Source organism: Poecilia formosa, unplaced genomic scaffold, assembly GCF_000485575.1.
Source record: "Poecilia formosa unplaced genomic scaffold, Poecilia_formosa-5.1.2 Scaffold103, whole genome shotgun sequence".
NCBI lineage: Eukaryota > Metazoa > Chordata > Actinopteri > Cyprinodontiformes > Poeciliidae > Poecilia > Poecilia formosa.
Genome location: NW_006800042.1, coordinates 664,532 through 683,473, shown reverse-complemented (window position 1 = coordinate 683,473; position 18,942 = coordinate 664,532). Strand labels below are relative to the sequence as shown.

The window sequence follows — 18,942 nt, the reverse complement described above, 5'->3', positions numbered from 1 at the left end:
TATCCCATATTTTCTCAAATTGCTGAACACCGTTTCACTGGGCTGCGATGTGGTAGATTTGTATTTGCCTCCCCTCTCCTGATTGTTGCCTTTGTATAAAGAAGATTCTTTCCATCCCATGTCACTTCTCTGCAAACCAAAAGCGTCAACAAGGCATTACCTTGCACTGGAGCTTGCAAATTTTTAATCTTATCTTTTTTTTTGTTTGTTTGTTTTCACAAAGACATAGTGTGTCATATTAAAGGTGGAAAAAGTGTTCAAATGACTCATCCTGGCTTCAATTTATAACACAAACCTATGGAATTTTTAGAGTCATTATTATGGCCTCTTTTAATAAACTTCTCACTAAAAATATGTTTAAAGTGTTAAATTATGAGACTTCAACCTGTTAATGACACTCTAAAGTCACTAATTCATAAACAGTACTTCCATTAGGCTGAAAGAAATCACATCTCATCTCATTCCGATCTCATCAGGATCTTTATTTCTCCCTGCAGACCAGCCACGAAGCAGAACAGCCTGCCGGACTCTCTTGGGTCCCTGCCGGGTTCTGTTCGTCCCATTAGAAGATGCTGCCTTCAGCCCTCAACCGGAAAGCTAAATAAGAACAGAAACGTTGCTTTGCTTAAAATAAGTTGATCAAAGATCCCCATCTCCGTCCTGCCACTGCAATTTATGTCAAATCCTTCTCCTTTTTTGTTATCTTCCGCGTATATAAACAACGTGGTTTCAGACGCTAAGACGCCGGAGCGTCTCTATGGTAACAGCCTTCAATTACCGGTGATTGGCCAGCCCGTGGGAATGTGTCTATTCCCCGAGCTATGTGATTGGTCGGTGGGCGGTCTGAACAGCCTGACAGTCTGCAGCGTTCCGGGTTATTGTCAGTCGCGGCGGTTCGGCAGAAGGGCAGGACCGCGTCCCCGGAGCTGCCTCAAGCAGCTAGCTCTTTATTCAGACGGAGCAGTTTCTATATTTGGTTTAAACGCCAAAGAGAGGCTGGTTGAGTTTCGCCACTGAGGTTGCTCCAAGACCGCATGTGGAAATCTGCGTCTGAATCCGGAGGAAACGCATCCAAGAGAGAGAAACCTGCCGACCCCCTCAGAGAAAGTGACGGACGGAGCAGAGCCTGATCGCCGGGATTTTTTTTTTCTTTTTTGCATCAGTTTAGGATATTCCAGGCTGCTTTTGGCCCTGCCTGGATTTCGTTCAGGGTATATCAACACAATAATTGCCTGAATCATATTCCTAAACATTTACTTTTGCAATCTATATTTTAAAAAAAATTGCTCATAGGAAGGAGACGGACCCATGCGTAATAACAACGCTGGATTTTTATTATTTTTTATTTTTTTTTGGAATACTGCGTAAAACAGTCCAGTTTTTCATTGTTTGGAAGTATTCTCAAGCGACAGAAAAGAGCGAGTGTTTCTTTTCACTTTGCTTTCAGAGGTTAAGCGCTGAAAAACGAGAAGCGCTGCTCGGTGCGCAATCCTTCCGAGGACGCTTCTGAGAGACTCCGCCGACCTGCGCTCTTAACCTCCACATTCTATCGGCAGCCGAGTCGAGCTAATAAAAGGGAGGAGAAAAAAAAGGGGGCGAAGCTTATTAACTTTGCATGCTCAAGGCGAGATTGTGGAATCTTTAATTTTTGCATACCACTGGAAGACGAGGATAAACTTAATCAGCATTGAATCTTTGCAGAGGAGCGGCAGCAGCAGCAGCAGCAGCTGGATTTCTGGGGGGAAGCGGAATGAATCCTTTTTAATTTGGCCCAAAGAAGAATGAGGCAGGTTGCTTAACGATTGCATGGAGTTCTAGTCTGCAATAAGGAACAATTTATGGTAGGTATATTTAGCTTTTTTTTTCTCTCTCCTTGTCTGTATGTTGTTTTTTTCCTGCCTAGATGAATTCTTTTACGATAAAGGATCGCAACACACGGATGTCTCTGATTTAAAGCCTTTGTTTCCATACGTGACCCACAATAAACGCAGCGTGGTTAGAGAGAGCCGAATAGCTTTAGGAACTGCTTTGATGTTTTAATATTGGGGCTTTTTTTCCCAAGTAAGGGTAGCAATTAAGCGTGTTGTGGAGGGCAGTGCACCGCGGGCACCGGTGGCGCTGGGAAGAGAGAGAGAGAGAGAGGGGGAGAGATTGCGGCTCAGAGCAAAAGGTGCGAATTTTTCATCTGTCTATACGCCCCCGTGCGTCACTGCTGTACAGTCTGGTGCAATTAGACATTTTCCCACTCATATATCATCCCTTACATGTAATTGTGTCGGAGGGGCTTGTGTCGGGGGTATTCATAAAATGCTCAGAGAATCGTGTGTAAAACTTTTTCACTTAACGCTCTCAGTGTCTGCAGCGAGACCGTCCATCCCTGCAGACGCCTCTCCTCCTCTGCTCGGGCTGCTTATTGTAGGTGCATCTGAAATTCACGCCTTTCCTCGAATATAAATGCGAGTTAATAAAAGTCAGAGTCTGAACTTTGAGCCTCGCCGGCTTGCTGAGGTTGCTTTGCAATATTTAGCCTCATTGCTCACGCTGCAAAGAGACGAGCTTCACATTATGCTGACTGAGCAGTGGAAGAAAAAAAAAAAAGCTGCACCAAGTGTGTTTTATCATTAGACTGTACAAGCATCCTTCCAAATTGATCTTCCTCTCGCTGGCTCCAGTCATGCTCTGTCTCGCAGCCCTGCAGATTGGGCCGGCTGACTGAATGTAATATGGAGAGGCCCCCTTCTCCTCTTACTCCTCCTCCTCCTCCTCATCCTCCTCATCTTCCTCCACCACCAGCAGCAGGGACGGCCGGCGCCCCCACAGTCAGGGCACCTGCCATCGAGTCCTTCCTGGCTGTATTGAATAAAACATCCAGTGATGTATGAGACAGGAGCTGCACCCGGGGGGACAGAACTGCCTCATTTACTTCCTCCACTCCGCGCCTATGACCTGCTGAGCAAATTGTGCTCATATTAGCTCTGTGGCTGCTCCTCACCTAAACAAATAGTCTCCCCAGCATAATGCTTGCCTTAACTCAACATGATGGTTGGACAAAAGCATGGGAGAATGGAATGGCATGGGGGGGTAAGCTTCAATATCTGGGTCACTGAGTTATCTTTTCGGAGTTTGGAGTTGTTGTTTTTTTTTCTGCCTCTTTGTCTTTTGGCTTACTGTTAGATCTCCTTTTTGGACCTTCATATCTCCAAAGCGTTCCTCATTTTGTAGCTTTCTTTATTCATTAAAAAGGAGGATGATTGGTACTTTTAATACGTTAAAACCAGTGGCCCCATCAGAGGGGAACCCGTGGGGAACCGTGTCCACCCCTACAAATTTGCGCCACTCTGTTGGCCACCCTATTGCCAGACAATATATTATGCATAAAACGCTTTCTTCTTTTCTCCCAGGTGTTTTTCACGAGTACTTTCCATTTCATTTGTTTCATATTGACTTTTTAATATGCTAAAAAAGAAGACATCTGCTTCAGAAGGTTTGGTATCTGAACTGGCACCAGTTTGCATCTTTTGTACTACTTTGACAACCAACGATTTAAACTGGTTTTCTATATTCTACTTAAAGTTTCTGCTAGTAAATCTGGGTTTCATGACTCCCTCTAAACATCAACTACCAGCATTAGGTCGCTTTGTGTTGTTTTTGTTTGGAGAGAGGTCGTAACCTGTCATATTTCTTAGTTGGCTCAAACGGCAATCATCACTAATAGAAATGGTGATACGATCAAATACATAGTTATTACAAAATAATACCTGACCAGTTTTATTATCATCTCTATAATTTGTGAAATACTGAACTAGAATTAAAAAATTAACAAATACAGCATGGCTGGAGTAAAAGGGTGCATAACGGTTTGTTGACAGGTAGAAAATGGACAGATAGAGTTGGTGAAGGAGTGACTGACTCAGATTTAGCCCACAAGGGGATAATGACCAAAGGTAAATTCAAAGTAGGTCCTACAAAATTTTTAATACAGCAATGTATACAACTACATAAAATCATATGTCAGATTGTATCATTTTTATGAGCATTCATTTTCATAGTTCATGGAAATAATTCCAAACATAATAGTTCTTGTACATGGATACAAACGGATCTAATGGTGCAAAACTGAACAAGACGGGGGAGAAATGTTAACATTTTAAAATAAAACGGGGTAGAAAGTAGCAAATAGGTAAACTGACTCACAGCCAGATTTTTATTAATTTCTTTATTTTGTCCTTTTGATTTGGGGTGCAATACCAAAAATACAGATAGAACCGGCGACCTCCATTTAGAAACCTCCTGGCTAAAAGTAAAATTATTTTACTTTTAACAATCTAAATTCTGAGAACTACAGCATTCCTTTACTTACTGACGGAACTGAGAATACCCAGAGTGCTTATGTAAAGTCCAATCTGTTGTACTCATTAAATTTGCCAACAGCTGGAAGGCCGAGATGTATATTTTACGCAATGCATTAACAAAAAGCAATACGCTAAGAGAAGCCTGGCATTTTATCAATTCTAGCAACTCAAATTGCATATCGCTCTGATTGATTGATAGCTTTTGGGCTCCTTACCGTATTCTTTGCTTATTAAAAGTGCCTGCCTGATGGGAATAAGTGAGCTGCTCTCATGAATATCGTTAAAGTTGCTGAAGTTTAATTTCCTGTGCTGTGTATTAATCTTTTTTAATCCCTGCATGGTTTGATTGTCTCAACACCTTCCCAGAGGCAGTAAAACTCATTTTGGCACTTAAGATGACTGGAATGGTGGATGCAGACGTGTGTGTGTGTGTGTGTGTGTGTGTCTGAGAGCTGGACAGACTCAAGATCTACCTTATGTCCAGTCTTACATTGTCTATCTTTGCATGGATTTTTTTTATTTTGTAGAGAATCGTACTTTCTACGATAATATGTTTCTTCTGTAGATGAAAGTAAATAGTTTGCTCTTATGTAAGTTGATTTCATAGGCCAGCAGATTGTTTCTTACCTGTAAAATATAAACACCGCTCAAAAGAACAAACAAGATGTTTCACTCAAAGCAATGTCAACAGTTCCTCATTAGCCACCTGATCAAAGCGTTTCATATCAAACGTCTACAATCCTTGTTTTTTTTTTTATCATGCAGCCAGACAAAAAGAGACATGCCCTTTTTTGTGCATTTCAATTTTGCACGATTTGATACCGTTGCACATTAGTGCCTGGGATGTGGCAACAGAGCATAAAACAGAAGCATCACATGCAAGGGACTGCTGAGAAGAAACCATGACTTTCAGAGTGTCGGTGTGAATGAACACAAGTGAAAAAGACGTTTGGTCTCCAGCTTGATCTATGTATTTTTTAAATGCCATTAGGTTGTTGCAGGTAGTAGTAAATGCTGCTTTTTTTTGCACTATAATGCAAATTAATTATTTAGCACTAAACTTTTGTTCCTCACTGTCTCTAACTGCACTGAGTCATATGGGCTGTCCTTAGCCGTCAGATAAAACTTCTGGTTCTGAACGGGGCAAAGTGGGCATGGATAGAACCGGTTACCTTAGACAAGCAGACAGCTGGGACTGTTGAGGGACATTACAGCTTTACCATCAACACACTTTTTGTCAACAATGCTGAATACAAACCATCACAGACGTACCATAAAACTGGGTTACAATCATGATGACTTGTGTGTGACTGAGTGGACAAAGACATTGAAACATCTTGTTTCAGAAAAAGAACCTTTGGCACTAACATTTAAATACTCATCTCAGATGTTCCTAGATGCTCTCCTGATTGTCTGGAGCGTTGTATAGAAAGTCTTACAAAAGTACCGACACCCCTTGAACTTTTTTTTTCTTATACATTTTTCACTTTACAATCACTAATGTAAATGTGTTTTATTGAGTTTTCCTCTCAACCATATTTTAATCCTGGATTTTCTTGAATTTAGCTCCACCCGTTTGACCAGTTGGCACGGGCCTCTTGGCTGTCCAGACTATCAGTTCAGGTGCAGAGGCATTTCTTGTAAGGTTTGCTGTTCTGCCACACCGATTCCATTTTCAGATGATAAATTGAACAATGCTCTGTCAGATATACTGTTTTATAACCTAACCCTGCTTTAAACTTCGACACAACTTTGTCCCAGGCTTTTCTTTGTGTTGCTACTTGCTCTCTAATGCTATGCTACAGTTCAGTTGCACACAAGAACTATATGAAAATATACATTTATGTTTGTGACTGTAACAATACCAAATGTTGGAAAGTATAAAAAGTACGACTACTTTTCCAGAGGATCATACGTTATCCATTGTGTGCCCATTGGGAGTCTGATTTCCTGTTGTTTTGACCAATCTCCAGGGATTAGCTGACCAATACTCTGCTCATGAGACCTTGGCTGATCCTCAGGAGGGTTATCTGCAGCCAGTTAGCGCATGACAGACAGCAGCATTCCTCCCCTGTAAACCTGAATGGAGTCACATCTCACCAGACTCCGAGGTTAATGTATAGCCTTTCATTTGGTAAGGTTAGGGCCCGCTTGTCCATTTTTCTTCCTCAAGGGTGCCCTCGCAGATATGAAATACAGCCAGCAGACGTTTTCTCTTTTTTTGTGTGTGTGGTTAATGAGTACACTGCCGTGACTACCGTGCAGTTTATAGTTTGTTCCATAACTCAGCCTGAAAAGTGAGGCTATGCTTGCTTCTTCCAAAGACTTCTTGGGGGGAAGAGAGAGAATAAAGCAAATCTGACAAGCTCTCCAACAGCGAATTTGCTCCCCTTAAAAACAATGCCGCTCTTGCCTTCCTCATGGTCACATTGATTTGTTCTGGGTGACAATGCAGGCTGCTGTGAAATCACCCCAGCGCCATTGATCTCAAGGAGAAGAGGAGGAGAGGGAATGAGAGGCTGGCGACAGAGCAACATGGGAAAAAAAATCCACAGCTTGCCCTCTTCAACCTTAACCAGTAATAAAATGAAGGCCTGGGCTGCAATCAGATCAGCCCCTGCTGCACTCCTCCAGCCGCTGCACTGTGGTGTTAGTCTGTGCTTTGATTTGTTTTTTGGAGGCCCGCACATGCTGTTTGATTTGCTATTGTGGCTCACCATGTTTCACATTATCAGCTGAACTCTTTATTGCTACTGTTTTCCATGCCAGAAGCAAGGCTGTTTTTATCTCACACAGGCCTCTGATTAATCTTCCCCCCTCTATGCTGGCGTACTTTAATCTTGAATGGGAGATATCTGATTCTCCTCGGCTATTGAGGAAGATCAAACTTTAATGGAACAAGGAACTGCACATCATGCTAATCTCCATCTCTCTGCATTTTGGTTGACTGCGCTCCCTTGGGCTTTGTAGCTTTCTGCAGAAGCAGGAAATACATCAGCCAGATAAGATGTTTTCTCTTCATGCTTTGGTAATTTATTCCCTGTCGACAATGGCCACCATTTCACATTGCTGCTGTCTTATTACCTGGTTGAAGGACGGAAACTGGTAAAAACAAAGAAAAATAATGGACACTTTTGCTCAACGGCCTTCTTAATGAGTTTGCTACTTAAAGATGAGTTAATGATTAAATATTACTGTTTCTTCATCACAGTTATTGTCCACATGGTGGTTTGAAGATCTCTGATGTTTTTCCAACATTATCTGGTGCTAGTTTGGTGCTAGCGATTCTTTGACCTCAGTACTTTATTTGGTTGATATATCAGTGTCACCTCAGCACAAACCCCTCTCTGAATCAGACAAGAAAACTGCATTGGCATTGATCATCAAGTCCAAAAACCAATATAATATTTTGAAAACCAGAGTCTATGTTTTTTGTTTGTTTTTTAACAGCATGATTTCAAAAAATCTAAACAAATCAAAAAATGTAAAAGATATTGACCTTTTAAATTGAACAAATTTGGGGTCAGTGTGCTGCATAGGTCTGTGCTCCTCGTTATTTCCACCTTACTCCATAAATGCCATTTCTGACTAATTTTTCTGAACATTGTTGGTCATATAAAGTATTCTATTTGGAATCGGAAGTCAGATCTTCCAAGTTTCGGATCCAATAAGAATAACCCCTGAAGTCAAAATTCTGATGGGAAAAGTCGGGGTTTGCCAAACAGCCCAGAGTGTAGCATCCAATATGGCCTCCACACACATAAAACAAAGAGAAAGTTGTATGAATAAGCTATTTATTAATCCTTCGGTTTGTGTCTCATTAAACCAGTGAAATACTAAGATCTCTTTCACCACTATTTGTTAGCATGTTCCTTCAGTGTACAAACCCATACAAATGGGAATAAAAATAGGCTGTCATTGCATCATATTGCTAAAAGCAGCTAGCTTCTGCTAACAAATCCCCCTGCTTTTCTCACATGTAAAATCATATATATTTGCAAACTTCTACCTTTGAGTGAAATCAAGTGCACTGTGAATATTGTTTGGTGGTCTTAATAAATGACGCCCCAAACCAACTCTGTTTTCAGCTGCTGTTGCTGACAGGAGATCAGATGGTCTTAAGTCTGGGGCTTTCACAAACACATCATGTGGATCATTTGTTTTCAGAAAGTCTGACATATATTATGTTTTGTAATCCGTGAGGAAAATTGAATGAAATGGTCGTCAATTTGTACATTTTCTGCTCATCAGTGCCATAAATGTTTAGATACTCAAGGACTTTACAGAACGTGGACGATGGTGTAACAGGCCGAGTTGTTATATCATCCAAGCTGACAAAGACTGAACTTTAACTTGCACATCAATTAGTCGCATGTCTCAGTGTAATGTTTAGTTTCTAGTTCCTTGCTTTGTGGTCATCAGTGTTTACACAATAAAAGATCTAAGACTGATCGATAACGTTCAACTCTCCTTTGCTTTTGTCGTCAGTTTTCCATCTGATTCTGTTTTTGTTTTTTTTTTTTCTGCTGGTAGATGTGGGGAAAAAACTGTTTAATTAAAATGTGATGTATTAATTGGGGTTTCTTAATACTTCAGCCCTCCTGCAGGTAAATGTACCAACCCTTTCTGTAATTATTGACCAGCTCCACATTCAGCGCCTCAGGACAGAGCTTTCTGCTGCACGGATGCGTCAAGGTTTGATGCTATTCATTACACCACCGTCGTTTCAGGAACCATCCTTTGACCACTGCTTTAGTCTAACACTTCCTTCGTATTGCTGAGTAACGGGGCGCATTATGCTGACCAGTATCTGGACCACGACAGGCTCGATGCATTTTGTTGCAAATGGATAACGCTTATGGGGTGTCACACCTCCCGCAGACAGTTTGTGTCTGTGACAAAAAGAGGCTATTACCCAATTGTGTGGCCATTGCTGTAAGGTAATGAAATTTCCACTGACTGGAGAAAACAATGTTGTCTGGTCCGGAGCTGTAATTGCAAAAGCCACCTCGCCATATTTTTTTTATTTTTTTATTATTATTTTTTTTTTTTTGCTCCTCTCCCGATTTCATTGTGAATGTGGGACGATTTAATAAAACTCTGGAGATTTTTATCATTTATTGCCGGGCTTGGCAGCCGCATGAGGGAAAGTAAAGCAAGGCATGCACAGATAAAACTCATTCTTTTTATGAATTTTAACCATGCTGGAGACCATTTACAACAGAGCAGGCATGTGACCCATAGGGATATATATTCATGCGTATGCATAAGGTTCAAGCAGGTCGGATATATTGTTAATATAAAAGCACCATTTTCTCTTTCTAAATGGAAGAGCATTCTGGAATTTCCGTCATTTTCTCCCGTGTTATTGTTTGTATCGGGATAGGGTTGAAAATCCATGGGATATTAGGCCTCCGGGGCAAGGAGCTTCAGTGTGCCTGTTTCCACTCTCACACAAAAACATAGAAATGTTGACATGAGGACATGTATGGACACACACATGCACGCGCACGCACACACACACACACTCCCAGCCCTGTTTTATTACCTCCTGCCTGCTGCTGGAATTGCTTTCCTCCCTCGAGTGAGCCAAGCAAAGCCGGCTTTATTGTGTTAACCTATTTGTGTGTCAAGAGCGATTGCAGCGTTCTTTATCTCTGTTTGTATTCGGACGGGGAGACGGCTGAAGGGAGCGAGGAAGAGGGAGAGAGAGAGTGGCAGAGTGAAGAAGGGAGGCGGCGGTGGGGGTTTACAGAAGCCAGGCGAGCCGCTGGAGTTTAGACGGATGGCCGGTCACCTCGCTCCACTATGGAGGATAATGACTGGTTGCTTAGCAATGACCCACCCCCACCCACTTCCAGACTTCCATCCACAGCAATCATCTTTTCTTTTTCCTGTAAAAGATTTCATAAATAATTATGAAACTGTCTTGTTTTTTTTTTTTTTTATAGCAGGGATTGATGAGAGTTTGAGCCAGAGGTGGCACTTATCAACTCACTCTACTGACTTGTGCTAGTGGCAGATTGATGCTTGTGTGTGTTTATATCTGCTCTGTTGGTGGAGTTTGACCAGGATTATGACCAGGCCACAGCTCTATTTCCAGTCAGATAGCTGCAGCACTACAACCTTTGACCTGTGTAATGCTGCAGCGGCGGCACTGCGCTCAAACAGATGCACAAACATTCACAGTCACATATCCATGATTTTTTTGATGGCCAACCAGAGGCCTGTGAGCGCAGTTTCTTGCGAGCTCTTAGGTTTATTAACATTTTTATTGAGTTGAACAAATTGCTGACCTTTTGTGGCATAATGAATAGGCTGACTCGCTTAGGACACATTTGAGTTTTGGCACGAGTGACTGGCATCTCTCCAGGTTGTTAGACTCGTGATTTGTTTATTCAGCAGGTGAAAGTGTTTAATGCTGTGGAGTGTTTCTAAGCATTTCAGCTGCTTTTCAGCTTTTCTGTGCCTTTTTATTCCAACTGGCGATCCCCTTGCCTCTAATCTATGCTGGAGTTTTGCCGTTGTTTATTGCATTTAATTAAAAAAATGCACCAACTAATCAAGCTGGGATCAAAATCAGAACATTTTGTGTGATCAGTGTGTCGAACGCTGAAAATTTTCAACTTTTTTCTGTTCAGTTTGCATCAAAACTACAATCTTTGACTATTTTGGGGTTGCTTAGCACACCGACCAACAGCACATACTTTAACACACCTTTTTGAGTCTTATATTAATCAGCTAAAGGTTAGGGGCTTAAGATGAGAATAATACCTTCCTTTTTGTTGGTTTCAAAACTGCAGAACTTTTCTGTCTTGTCTTTAGTTGAAAAAAAAAAAAAATAGCCAAAATGAGAATTAGCAGATCAACAGGCATTTGCAATTGACAAGAAAAGGGCAAAATAGTGCATCTTTATTTTGGATTAGTTTGTTTTAAAGAGAGAAAATATCTCAGCATGACAAAGATTTCATGGAGAATATAACACATTTTTGCTAAAAAGTCACAGCAGCTATCACTAGCAGCTTCCTCACCTCTAGTAGAAATGACACAACAGTCAGTTTGTTGAAAAGCAAGCAGGACAGCTAAAAGCAACACAGACATTTGCCTCAATGTTAGCTGCTTATAACAATTTAAATCGACTCAAGCTGAAAATGTTTATATCTTGAGATATCAGCTAAATAACCAGCTAAAATAGGATTTCTCCTCTGACTATCTGTCAAAGCGGAACATTCTGGAAGTCTTTCATTTGTGTTGCACACAACAGATTTGCTCTGCGCCCACATCGCCGTGGAGCTGCGTCCAACTTGACGGAGCCGGCGCTGAGCTGTGGTCAAAGCTGAAATTTGCTGAACTTTGACCACAGCGCACAACTGAGCAGAAAGCAAGCAGTCAGTGTGGAAGCAGAGATTTGTTGCAGGCTCACTGCTCACTGCGTTACAGTATCTCTTATCACACGCTTCTCTCTGCTGCTGATTCCCTTCGTTTCTGTGCCACTTGCAGGTTTACGTCTGTTGGTGTTTTTTTTTTTTTCTTTTTTTTTTAACCACAAGATAAACACATTATTTTAGCTTGATGGGACTTGCAGCTTTGCATTTTTAAAATAACCTGGATCTGCTTGCTTCTTTCGTGCTCTGCTCTGCTGTGGATGAACGAGTTTCAGTACCAAAGCAGGGATCACCTCAAACTCCAGTGGCGAGCTTAACTATGGCTAGTTCTGGCCTGAAAACCATATTAACCTTTGCTTCAAATATTACGCTGTGACAGCTTTCTTCTACAGTTAGGATAACTATTACTGACAATAACTTCACAAAAAAAAATAAATAAATAAATAATCCAAGCGATCTCTTTAAAGAACATCAGCCGTGTCTGATTTGTGCCCATCTGTGCTCTCTCTCTCCATATCCTGTTCGGTGCCATCTTCCCTCATCCCAACTCATGCACCATTGGTAAAATTGACAGCTTTGCACGTCCTGGGAACTTCAGATGGATAAAATAAACATGCACACACGCACACGCGCACACACACACACACACACTTCTGTTGCATGCTTCTGTGGCTGCGTCTATAAGAACAGCTGTCCAGCTGTCACGGCAGCCAACTAGTCAGCCACTCTCCAAGGCAACATCTGTAGAGACTGAACGCACAAGGGCAGCCTGCCGTTCTCTGCTCGTCCCCAAAGACCGAAGAAGTATGTCAGACCTTTTGGCTGCACATTACCACTGACCACATCAACCGTATCGCTGGCTTTTGATTGAGAGTTATCTGCTCCTGTGCCACCTTAATAAGCTCTGCGGGGCCTCGAACTGCCAGTCACGTTGTCACAGTCGTTCTTAAAGACAAAACATTTGACTGTGTGGGGGGGGGAGGGGGAGACAAAGAACACAACCCATTATCGCATCCATTAATAGTCATCTGCCTCTGCATGGATGTGTGTGCACGTGTGTGTAAACAAAGTCCCAGCGAGCAAGGTGCAATGGCCTGGAACTGACGAGAACCTACTGGGAGAGTCTCTCCTTATTGCAGCCCACCCCTCTCCGCCCCTCCCTCCCCTCGCCCCCCCCACCGCACTCCCCCCCTCCTGGCAGCGGAGTGATGCTGAGGCAGGCGGCGGAGGGGCACGGAGCCATGTGAGTGGGGAGATGAGCAGAGCTGCGGTCCCCTCTGTCAGCCACAAACCAGGATCAGGCAGATCACATGGGACTCTCTCCTGGGGAAAAACAAAGGGAACAGAGTTTGGGGGGGGGAGAAGAAGCAGCTGTTTAGTGTTTTTCTCTTACTTCCTCAGCAGCTCACTTGTGTTTTTCCCCACTCTGTCATCTTCTCTGCGGCTGTCATTACTTTCTGTCATGCATTTTTTAAAGATACTTTTGCTGGCAGTTTTTGGCTTCATTTGGTAGCAGCAGAGATATTAGACAGATGTGAGGGGGACAGAGAGACGAGAACGACGAGTAACAGAGTTCCTTTAAATGGGTGTTGGACCTCATCATTAATGGTTGTTGTTTAACTGAGGAATGTTTTCCGCAAACATGGGGGAGATTAAAGTTTGCCCCCTGAACATGTTAGAATCGTTCCTAAGCGTCTTTATGGATGGAACCATTAAAGCAATTGATAACTGGGCCTCTCAGACACGCAGACAGCTGCATATTCATTCAGACTGCGGGCGAAATGTGATGGATCCTGTTTACTGGAGCCGAGAAAATGGTTTGGCATTCAAGTATCTTAAACTTGTCTTTTAGTCAGCGTTCTCTTATATATCCATGATGCCAGTTGTAAACAGGGATTGAAAGGAACACCCAGAACAAGACGAGATGACGCCCAACATTTAATAAAATGAGATGTTGCTTGAAAACTATTCTGCAAAAAGAGAAATTAAAAGTTCTTGAAATGCCCTGTTTCTTTGTCAGTTCATCACCTGACCAGTAACACTCAATAACAAAAAGTTCTTCTCCCTTTCCACCAATTATCTGCAGCATTTTGGACGCTCTCTGGAAGAAGAAACGGTCACAATGTGACAGACGAGACGCAAAGAACTTTTAAGCACATTTTTAGCTGGCTGTTAGCTGCAGCACTTAGCTTAGCATCTGGTTCACTTCTTGCTGTCTGGACAAAATTGAAGCTGCTGTTGTACAGTCGTTTGCTGGTTTATTGGACAGTGGTCTAAATGTGAGAAAAAGCACATTTTGTGGAACGTCGAGTCCCTTTGCATGCTTATTGTTTGCGTTTTGCTTTTGATGCGTTGCAGCACTGGATATATATTTTTTTGCGAGATCAAGAGTGTGGTGTTAAGTTTTCAGCTGTACCAAGACGGAGTATTTTACTTTCTTTTATCATGCAGTGCTGTCAATATCACTTTTAGCTTCTAGCATACGAAGAAGATTTTCCTTTTCTACCTCATTGCCAAAGATACTGCTGCTCAAACAACTGAGATGTGATGGAGGCTTCTTTACTCCTTATGTAGCAGGACTTTCTTCAGTCCTCTCTGTCAACTTAAAACAGCAATTCAAGAGTCACTTCCTTTCTTACTTCAAAATACGACTCTCAGACATGGTCAGACACTGAACAGAATTGTGAGTTTAAATCACACAATCCCACATTGGGGCCCAATAATGATAACCTACACTTACTCACCTGCTAACTGCAGACAGATAGTGCTTTGCGAAGAAATATCGTGGATATTTAACATCGTTACGCCCCTTGTGATTGCACATTCTGTCACGATGGAGAGGAAATGCCTTCAAACCCAAATTCCATCTGGCTGTGGTGAAATCTCTGCACAAAGTCATTTTAAACAGTCCCCGTCCAGTTTTTGACAGCAAAATCGCCTGCTCATGACTTATCGTTTTATCATTTAAATTTCCCCCATTGACGCTTGCCGCCATGATTGACGGCGGGGCTGGAAAGCAGCAGCTATCTCAATTGAGCCGCGGCAGGCAGTTGGTAACCGGGACAATGGTCTCTCCTCTTTGCCTTGTTTTCACATGTTTTCTGCTGTCACAGAAACCTCGCTGATTGCTTCTTTGCCAAGACAGCATCCTATTAATCTTTTAAATAAGGGCTGCCGCCCAGCAGCATTGTTTGCTTAAAGCCGAGGACCTTGTGAGACTACACTGAAAAGGGGAAAAAAGAAAGGGGGATAAAAGCAACGGCCAGGGTTGAATCAGGTCTCATTGTGGAAGGGAAAGGCTTCTTAAAACCAACAATATTAGGAATTTATTAGCTGCTGTGTTGTTGAGGTCTTAATATTGCCAGGACTCTCTTGCCCCTCCTGATAGCTGCGTGGGCTCTGTTGTCCTCTGCCGCTCTCAGCTTTGACTCTCCAGGTGTATTTTGTGCTTTTATCAGTACTGTGGCACTCTGAATAAAAGCTTCTGTGTTTATGGCCCTTTTCTTTTTTGTATGTGCTTATTGATCTCTTCTGAGCGTGGTTGGAATGGGCTTTATTTTCTTCAATTCTGGCCTCAAATAGCATAACAGCAGTATATTCTGAAATGGCAAGCCATTGATGTATTTTGATGTGACCTATAGAAGGTAGAATAAGCTTTTGTGCTTTGTGCTTAGCTGACAGTTTATTTAGAGAGAAATAATGCTGTCCTTGACAAGTTTTTTTTGTGTTTTTTTTTCCAGCCATTCCACCTTGAAAAGCCATACTCCACTCTGATTTCATCAACCCGGCTTTTGTGTTTAATTATGTGTTATTTGTGGTAGGAAGTCTTTTTGTGAGACTTTCTTGTCAAGTGGTTGTAAATGGAGAGTAGCTGCAGGGCTTCTGACACCCTCCGCTCCGTAATGAGTGCCTTCCTGTGCAAAATAGCCCCATAAACCAAATCTCTCTGGGATGAGGAACATGTGGCAGGAGTATTTGGCATCTCGCACACAGGAATGTTTATGGCATACGAGAAACGCTGGGATCACCGAATACCACCCTCAAGTCTTTTTGTCTCCACTCCGGTCATGGAAACCCAGTGAGGCAGGGCAAACTAGATGACTAATAGACTCCCAGGTCAGAGCCACATGATAGCAGCAGTGCTGGTCAATGGAAATGGATATACTTTCCCCCAGAGCGAGGTACGACTGCTTTGCGATCATCTGTGCGGTTATGGCCTGGTGCACGTCCTCACACATGAATGGCTGAGCGCAGAGCTATTCATAGATATCTGTGGTCTGGAGCTGCTTTTTCATTTTGAGAAGAAACGCACAAAAATCAATTAGCAAGTAAGAAAATCAGACCAATCTAATGTCATAGTAATGCAGACTTTAGGGGATTTATTGAGCTGCCCAAGGAAACGGGAGGCTGTTAATTCTGTGCCTTTATAGGGGTGTAACAGGACCTCTTTTGTGCTATGTTACAAATATATTTCACATCAAATTAAAGCCTGTCTCACTGAGCGCTATCCAGGAAGGGAGTTCGTCTGGTGAAGTAAGTGTAAGATGTTCTTATGACCATCTCTTTTACGGTTGCCATTATTTTTATTATGCAGGGTTCCTGCAGGGCCCTGACAAGTTATTCAAATTAGAACATTTGACAATGAAGTTGACTGAACTTAGACATAAAATAGTCAAAAACACCAAGGCTGAACTGGACAATTATTCACTCAGGAGAAATGATTTTAAAATAGTGTAATTATTTAACTTAATTATTCTGCTTGTGAAAATGTAAAGATATGATGATTTTCAGTTGATCTTTGGGATTTGATACTTCCATCCATACATCCACCTGTCGTCTACCTGCTTACCTGTGCAGGGTCGCAGGGCGCTCTGCTGCTCGTGTGCAGCAGTCATTAGGCGAGAGGCGTGGTGCAACCTGCACAGGTCTCGAGTCCATCACGGCAACACACAATCACGCAGGTCAAAGCAACCACGCACACAAACACTCATACCATGGGGACAGTAAACCAATACACCTGTGCATCGCATTTTACAACGTGACAAGCATAAAAAGACATGGACCAGTCACACCTGCACTGGAGTAGACTGTTTTCTAAGAGGGTAGCCATGGGTTGGGATTTCTCACTGAACCCACAAACCAGATCAGGGACATTTTTATGTCATATTTTTATTATTTACTGACTGATTCAGCTCTTTGTTTCTGTTTGTTCCACTTTTGGGACTGGTCTAGAACACTGCGAAACTCTTACTGGTATACTGGGGAGAAATTTTTCGATTTGTAGTTTTCCAGAAAATATTGCTACAACTTGAGCTGGATGTATAGTTACATTGTTACATCTCCAATAGTTTAAATAGTCTGTATGATTAAATAGTAGGCACCTGTCTCTCAAATCTTATTCTAATTTTCTAATAAATAGTTTTCAGCCCCTTACGTATTTTTATTTTTTATTTTTTGCGTTCCGCAGCTTGAAATGTGCGCCCAACTGTGATACTGTCAGATGTGTGTGTGCACAGGGGTATCTTTTTATGCTTGTTTGCAGTTTGAATACAAACATTGCTGTCCCAGATTCACTCCCTCCTGCCCCTCCAACCTTCTTCCTCCACATGATCTCAATCCTCGGCAACCAGCCGGAGCGCCTCACATGCAGCCACCGACCTCCTCCCCTGCGTCCAGCATCCGAAAGAAAACATTTCTCTCAGTTCCTCTGCTTTTCAAAGTGCTCACATAGCTTGACTTTCTTTCAAAGCAGTAACCCCCCCCAGCGCCACCTCCTGCCTGACCCCCTCCTCCTTGAGACAGCACTCTTGACCTGTTGCCCCATTGTTTCCAGCGGGGATGGATGGGGAGCCGCCTCTGCCGGCGCGATCCTTCACTCAATAGCCGCTCCATCTGTTGACTGCGTGACTCTGGGTTCGAAGCGGGGATTTTGCTCCGTCTGTGCGGGGTGTGAAAGGGAGTTATCTCAGGGGGCTTCCTGAATGAGGCTTTAAAGCTGCAATAGAGGGGTGTTGTGATGCCGCACGCACACACACACACACACACACATGCACGCACGCACACAACACACCCTCCGCCCATCATCGGCCCAACACAGCCGGCTGGGTGTGCGCAGGATGAGAGGCCTCTATTGTGCTTGTTCACAGGCCCCCGGGCAACAGGGTCACCTTGTCCCCAAACAAGCGCTGCCCTCACTGGAATTGTTGGCACTGCATGTCTGTGTTAGCATGTGTGTGTCTGCATGTGTGTGTGTGTGTGTGTGTGTGTGCGCTTGCATGTTGAAGAGGGGGAGCAAGTATTTGAGTGTAAGAATGCATCATCAAAATGAGGGCAGAGGCCTTGCCTGTGAGGAACATTTATCTAACATCTCAGCTTTTCACATCAACGCCCATTCAGCGCAGCCGGTCTGTGACGGGTTCAAAGGATGTCACAGGAACAGCCAGGGCGGCTTTACAGGTCATGCTGCTTTCACTGAACATTTGGACCTAAAAAAGCAACAACAATGTCTACTCTGTATCTGTTGTAGAGACAGCACTGAGAGCAAACAACAGTTTTTATTTCCTCTTGTGGATTTGAGTTTCTGTCTGGTGAAACGTTCAAGTGCTGCTTTCAGCTCCTGATGCTGGTCTGCTCTGCGGTTTGTGCTTTTCAGCGGCGTTTGAAGGCAACAAAAATGAAATCTGTGGGTGTTTAGACATCTGCTTCACCTTAATTAAGGGTGAAATTGCAGAATGCAATGGATTTCTAGCTGAGGCCCTATGCATGTGTACGTCTGAGTTTTCTTCAGCATTTTTGCGGTAACCAAAAACAAACATTAATCCTCCCTTTCAGATTTTGTTTTAAACTATCAAATATTATTTTACCAAACACCATTTGTTCCATTAGAGAATTTTGAAAATATTAATCGTAGCTTTTCGAGCTTGTCAAAAATGTGCAACCTTGAAATGATCTAGTGCTCTGTTTGTTTTTTCTTTTCTGAGAATCAACTTGCTCAACTAAATTTGAGCAAGTTCTAGTTGCAACCTGGAAAACAATAAGGATGTATCTGTTGCATTACTAACTACTATTGGCAATACAAGCTGATGACATTTTTTAATACAGTGGGTCCGGAAACTTCAGGAACATATTGTAGGGACATTGTACAACATGATCCAACCCTAAGAGGATTCACCGTTCATGCATTCAGAGATGTTTAAAATGAAGTC

At 42.6% G+C, this 18,942-nt stretch overlaps 1 protein-coding gene across 1 annotated transcript in view; it reads left to right on the top strand.

The window, feature by feature from the left end:
• The first annotated feature begins 892 nt into the window (after positions 1-892).
• The window catches only part of fam222aa (family with sequence similarity 222 member Aa), a 69,877-nt gene continuing 51,827 nt past the window's right edge, over positions 893-18,942 (top strand). The window contains exon 1 of the mRNA XM_007559176.2: positions 893-1,841. The gene's annotated coding sequence lies outside the window, so the exon portion shown is untranslated. The remainder of the gene's footprint in view (positions 1,842-18,942) is intronic.